We start from the raw sequence: 7,500 nt of genomic DNA on the forward strand, positions 1-7,500 counted from the left end.
GGCAGAGTCTGTCTTCCTTTATCAGAAACTGACCAGTCAATTCTGCCTCCCTTGAACAGAAAGTAATTGGTAGGTGCAGTCTGCCTTTATCAGAAACTGACCAGCCAATTCAGCCTCCCTTTGATTAGCAGACCCTGTCTCCTTCTGTCAGAAACCGAGCAGCCCATTCTGCTTTCCTTCAAAAGAAAATGATAAGTAGATTCTGTCTTCCTTTTTCAGAAACCGACCAGCCAATTCTGTATTCCTTATAAAGAAAGTGATTAGTAAATACTGTCTTCCTTTTACCAGACACTGAAGACGAATTCTTCCATTCTTGAAGAGAATATGATTCATAGATTTTGTTTTCCTTTATTAATATCTGACCAGTCAGTTCTGTCTTCCTATTTCAGAAGAGAATTGTCAATTCATCAGAAACTGAATGGCAACTTTGTCTTCCTTCATCAGAGGCCGAGTAGTCGAACCTGTTTCGCTTTATCGGGAAATGATTAGCCAATTCTGCCCTCCTTTTCTGTCTCAGATTGTGATAATCTCTCATCCTTGATCAGAGACTGATCACTAGATTCTACCTTCCATTTCCCAAAGCCATAAAAAACGCAGCCAGACAAAAGCCACATTAATCAAAGCACTGATCAACATCCCGACAGAATAGATCGGCCCAGCCTCGGCAGAACAGCCTTTGGCGAACACCATTGGAACGCCATTAGTTTTTCTATTTCAAAAGCACCAGTAACAAAGCCTCTGCTTAATCTGCAGCCGGCCTGATGGAGAGCCACAATAAATTCGCCCTAATTCAGCGAATTCCAATAAGCGCGTATCTTCCGGGATCACGTGGATAATGGCAATTATGCAAATGGCAGATAATTCTAATTTACAGGATGATGCTCTGGAATTGTGCCTGTTTGCACAGAGCTCCTCCATGATTCTGTCTTTTTTTTTGGGGAGGCTGCGTCAGTATATCGGGTACGTATACAAAGGAAGGTTTAGGCTCTATCAGTCGGGAGATGGCCAGAGCCTTCCTAAGACCAGAGATGTTGTTGCAGTGGGCATAAGCTTAGGGGATAAGTGTCCCATGAGAGTTTAGATACCCAGACTGGTGTTTAAGCCTATGACCTCATAATAAAAGGAGGCGGGTCGAACTTTGCATCAATGAGGCCCTGAGAAATTTAGAGGCTAACTATGCCATTAGTGCTTAGACACACAGACTGGTCTAAGCCCCAGATCATATAGAAAAAATAGGTCTCTAGTTAGGCCCCAAACCAAACAAGAATAAGTAGAATACTTTAGGGCTTACGAAGAATGGAGATATTCTTAAAGAATAGAATAGGATGCAAATGGTTGAAAATATCGTGCTGGCTGTCTTATTGATATATATATATATATATATATATATATATATATATATATATATATAGAGAGAGAGAGAGAGAGAGAGAGAGAGAGAGAGAGAGAGAGAGAGAGAGAGAGAGAGAGAGAAAGCGTTTTAGCTGGATAGATATTCCACCTTTTCGGCCTCCTTTGAAAAGCCAAAAACAAATGAATGTTTACAACAATGTGGGGACGACCAGATCAAAACGTTTCGACATTTCATGAAACACTTCAACATTTCATAAAACATTTCGACATTTCACAAAACGTTTCGAAATTTCATGAAACACTTCAACATTTCATAAAACATCTCGACATTTCATAAAACGTTTCGACATTTCATAAAACATTTCAACATTTCGTAAAACGTTTCGACGTTTCATAAAGCATTTCAACATTCCGTAAACATTTTGACATGTCATAAACATTATGACATTTCATAAAATATTTCAATATTTCATAAAACATTTCAACATTTCATAAAACGTTTCAACATTTTATAAAACGTTTCAACATTTCATAAAACATTTCGACATTCCATAAAAATATCAGCACTTCACAAACATTTCGAATTTTAATAAAACTCTTCAACATTTCATAAACATTTCAAATTTTCATATAACCTTTCAACATTACATAAACATTTCAAAATTTCAAAGATACCAATGCAAAAAAACACACACGCATTATATTGACCATTTAAATAAACGTTTAAACATTTCAGAATACATTTCAACATTCCACAAACATTTCACAAACAATTCATAGACAACAATGCAATAACTAATGATTATCGGGCCAGTGATCTAAAAAAAAACACGCATACTTTAGTGACCCATGAAATAAACATTCTATACCTCATTTCAAAATTCCCAAACATTTCAACATTTCATTAAACATTCCAACATTTCATGAAAATTTCAGCATTTAATCGAGATTCCAACAGTTCAGTAACATCTCAACTTTTCCCAAACATTCCATTTAACTCAAACATTTCAGCATTTCATAAACCTTTCAACATTTCGTAAAACATTTCACAAACATTTCGTAAAACATTTCAACACTTTACAAACATTTCGTAGACATCAATGCAAAAAACACACACACACAAATTATACTGACCGTTTAAACATTCATAAAACCTTTCAACATTACATAAACATTTCAAATGTCACAAACATCTGACAAACATTTCACAGACACCAATGCAAAAAATGATGATCATAGGGGCCGGTGGCTTAAAAAAAAAAACACACACTATAATTTCGGAAATGTGTTTTGAAAAACAGGTCCCAAAAAAAACGGGCGAGAGAAAGGGAATGGAGAAAATAATGATAGGAAAAAAAAACACATTAAAAAACTCCCCATTTTAATTGGAGGAAATATATCAGGGAAACATTTCTGGTGAATTTCACGAAACTAACGAAGAACTTGGGATGTTTTTTTTTTTCTCTCCTCCCCGAAGGCACCGACCTACCTCCCTAAGTTCCTCCCTCTCTCTCTCTCTCTCTCTCTCTCTCTCTCTCTCTCTCTCTCTCTCTCTCTCTCTCTCAGAAATTCTCATCTCATTTCTATAGACGGACTCATTGTTTCAGTCTCTCTCTCTCTCTCTCTCAACTTGCCGAAATGCGACCATTTAGAGAGAGAGAGAGAGAGAGAGAGAGAGAGAGAGAGAGAGAGAGAGAGAGTTTATGAAACCCTCTGTAGAAATAGGATGAGAATTTCTGAGAGAGAGAGAGAGAGAGAGAGAGAGAGAGAGAGAGAGAGGCTGAAACCAAGGGTCCTTCTATAGAAATGAGATGAAAATTTCTGAGAGAGAGAGAGAGAGAGAGAGAGAGAGAGAGAGAGAGAGATTGATCATGACAGTAAAATACAATTACGCGCCTAAATAAATATTATATATTATAAATTTTAAAATCTGAAAGTACGCGAGGCAAATACATAAATATTATTGAAATATTAATATTTCTTTTTTCAAAAGCAAGTAACTTCACCGAGAGATCATTTTAAGATTACTAAAGCTTTTTTGAAAAAAGAGACTTGCTAAATTTATCATGATAAGTCAAGTGACACATGAACATAAACCGTATGGGGTCTATGTGCTAAAATAAATGATAAATTTGAAAAACAGTCATTTCACTGAAATAGTTATTTGATAAAGTGTAACATACATATAAAAAAGCATCATATATGCACGTTCATTTATCTGAGTTATAATAACAATCAAAAATTATAAAAATTAGTCATACAGTTACATGATACAGCAATACAGTATCACTGATCAGGAAAATATATCCAGTTACAATTTTGATATACAGATCATTTCAATTATTTTTTTTTTTTTTGCAAATATCTCATATTTCTGGTAATTGATCCACCTGGATTAATGGCCCACGTGTCACTTCCGGTAATAATTCAATTGATAATTGGTATTAATATTTGGTACCGATAATTGATAAGTATTTTGGGAGCCGGGTTATACATTTGATTCTTTGACATCTGAGCTGGATAATCTGACCTTGTCTGATAATGACAAGATGTTATTTGACCCGTATAACATTCATATATTTCAAGCATTAATATGCATTTATGTACAAGGTATGCGGACGCCCTTTCGTGACATAAAAACGTGTATTTCCAGGCAATTATGGAAATGAGTCTCTCTCTCTCTCTCTCTCTCTCTCTCTCTCTCTCTCTCTCTCTCTCTCTCTCTCTCTCTCTCCTTTATGTGGTTTATTTTCTGCTTTTGGTGCTAATTCAGTTATTAATCTGTTACCAGTATACATACCCGTATACCCAAACGCTTTGTGGCCCCATTCATGTCTAATGTGTGACAAAGACAACCTGTTGGTAATAAATAAATAAATAAATAAATAAATATATATATATATACATATATATACATCTATTATATATATATATATATATATATATATATTATATATATATATATATATATATATATTTTTATATGATATATATACATATATATATTATATATATGTATACATATGTATACATATATATACATATATATATATAGATATATACATATATATATATATATATATATATATATATATATATATATATATATATATATATTACCAACAGGTTATCTTTGAGAGAGAGAGAGAGAGAGAGAGAGAGAGAGAGAGAGAGAGAGAGAGAGAGAGAGAGAGAGAGAGAGAGAGAGAGAGACTCATTTCATAATTGCCTGAAATACAAACTTTATATCACAAAAGGGCGTCCACATACCATGTACAATAAATGCATATTAATGCTTTAAATATATGAATTTCATACGGGTCAGATAACACCTTGTCATATCAGACAATGACAGATTATCCAGGTCAGATATCAAAGAATTACATGTACAACCCAGCTCCCAAAATGCATACCAATTATTGACACCAATTATTAATACCAATTATCAACTGAATTATTACCAGAAGTGACACGTGGACCAGTTATCCGAAATATGAGATATTTGCAAAAAAAAAAAAAAAAAATTGAAATGATCTGTATTTCAAAATTGTAACTGGATATATTTTCCTGATCAGTGATACTCTATTACTGTATCATGTAACTGTATGACTTTTTTTTATAATTTTTTTTTTTTTTATTGTAACTCAAATAGATGGCTGATCATATATGTTGCTTTTTTTATGTGTTACACTTTATCTAATAACTATTTCAGTGAAACGACGTTTTTCCAAATTTATGATTTATTTTAGCACATAGACCCCATACGGTTTAAATATCCAAAAAGCACTCGTACTAACACATATGACCTAATTTTTTCCCAAAAATTTGAACTCCTCCCCTTGAAAAGTCTCTAGCGTGGAGTACCTTCACATATATAAACACATGACCACATATATGCAGGAAAAACACATGCGCGCGTTTTCAGATGGCGCGCGCGCGCGCACGGGACCTAAGATCATAAAGTCAGCATGAACTTAATCTGGACTGAGCAAAGGTATTTAAACACTTACCTATTTTTCAGTGATTTGATAACCAGGCCTTTCTGTGACTTTAGGTCAAAGTTCAAGGTCAGTTTCGTGGTTAATTTGGAGGCCAGTAGCCTTGATGATGGTATATAATGGCTTCTGAGTTCACCACAGACTTTGTGACGCCAGTAAAATTCATCCCACGGGACGCTGAAGCTTTTTTTTTTATCTGAAAAGAAAGTGTGATGTAAGTATTGGTATTTGTAATTATTTGCCTCTTTGTAGTAAGCTCACTTATATATTATAAAGTCACGATTAGCTTTCCAGTTAATGTTTATACACACAAACACACACGTGTATATATATATATATATATATATATATATATATATATATATATATATATATATATAAAATACATATATATATATATATATATATATATATATATACTGTATGTATATACTGTATATATAATATATATATATATATATATATATATATATATATATATATATATATATATATATATATATATAGCATATTTGTGTATATATATACTGTATATATATACACATACACACACATATATACAGTATGTGTATATATATATATATATATATATATATATATATATGCACAAATTCTACTTATAATAGATTCTAAAGTATCTGACAAAATATTCCTTAACGAGTTTGCCAACGCAGCCGCCATCCACTAGACTCATATGTTGCTCATAAAATCTAGAGCTGCGTAAGTTTTTTTTTTAATTAAGAGCCGGAGACAATGCAATGGACAACCTGGTTCCGTTACTAGCCCTGGACAGAAGAAAAAAAACAATACAACAACAAAAAAATAGGAAGTAAAATGTGATGCTAATCTTGAATGAGCTATAGGCCTAATTTTTCCAACTCAAAATGTATATAGGTCTACAAACGAGTGTTGCGCTACTCGTTACATTTACATTTAAAGTCAAATCTAAATGTACACTAACACCCCACTTAACGTAGGCGAATATAGCACTCTCTACACTACAATAGTAATTCGACAGTCGACAAACTGTCGAATAACTGCACCGGAACATGGCGAAAGAAAGCAGCGAACAGAACTGTGCTTCAAAAGTTCAGTAACTTGCAAATACATTTTTATACGCCTTTGTTATTATGAATATCAAATGGTTATTAGACAAATATAATACAAATATACGAAATAAAAAGCCCCAGCCACTTAATACATTGTTATAAGCAACGAGAAATTCCACCGGAAACGGAACACTTTTGGAGTACCTACTATGGAGCAGTGAAGGCGACTCCCTACTACCCTAGCTAGTCCCTTCGTTGGTCACTACGGAGTCGACTGTCTTGGTGTGTGTGCTTGAGTGAGTGAATTTTTTTTCAGTGTTGTGCAAAATGTTATTAAGTGACGACTGCTCTCTCTCCTTTATAATGTAAGTAATATATATATTTTATTAATATTATGTAGGTAATAATTATTGAGGTTTGTGAAGTGTTGTGGATACATAGGCCTAGACCTATATCCTGGTTGACATTAGGGTGTAGGCTAGACCCATACGGCGTGTGGTTGTAGTTGTAGCTGGTTATAACCATCTTGGTTTTAGTGTAATAGGTTTTGATATTATTTTTGTAAATGGAAAAACCTGAAGTGTTTGTTTTCTTAAAAGGACAGGGAATGAGTAATGTTTACCATCCAGGAGTCCACCTGACAATGTTAGTGGGGCTCGTAAGAGTTTTTTTTTAACCTACGCGATTGACTGTTGTAATTTTATAATATATGAAAAGTTGCATGACTCAAATTTATCAATCTTAACGCGATTTTATTCAGCTAAAAGCGTTGAAATGAATTACAATAAGCTTTAGCGAGCGGAGACGGGAGTCGGCCATATTTAGGTTACTCGCGAATGCTCCATTTGAAGGTGACCTTGAAACGCTCATCAGTTTGGAATCGAGACTGTTTTACCGACTGTTTCGCAACGTACAGTCACGAAAAGTCTTTAATTTTGTCCGTGCTAAACTAAATATGTTATTATTGCTTAGATTTAATATGTACTGAAGCCATTTTATCGTAAATAACTTCAAAAACCTTGGCTAGTGGTGGTTTCTGAAGTCCGTAATGGCGGCTTCTTGTCACCTGTGTGGAAACCTGGCGTTGTAAATTGGTGCAT

General features: G+C 33.9%; 1 long non-coding RNA gene across 1 annotated transcript in view; it reads left to right on the forward strand.

Moving 5' to 3' along the window:
- Positions 1-6,385: 6,385 nt before the first annotated feature.
- LOC136852760 (uncharacterized) overlaps positions 6,386-7,500 on the forward strand; it is a 75,026-nt gene continuing 73,911 nt past the window's right edge. The window contains exon 1 of the long non-coding RNA XR_010857252.1: positions 6,386-6,765. This is a non-coding gene — a long non-coding RNA (uncharacterized lncRNA). The remainder of the gene's footprint in view (positions 6,766-7,500) is intronic.

Source organism: Macrobrachium rosenbergii, chromosome 1 (genome assembly GCF_040412425.1).
Source record: "Macrobrachium rosenbergii isolate ZJJX-2024 chromosome 1, ASM4041242v1, whole genome shotgun sequence".
Classification (NCBI taxonomy): Eukaryota; Metazoa; Arthropoda; class Malacostraca; order Decapoda; family Palaemonidae; genus Macrobrachium; species Macrobrachium rosenbergii.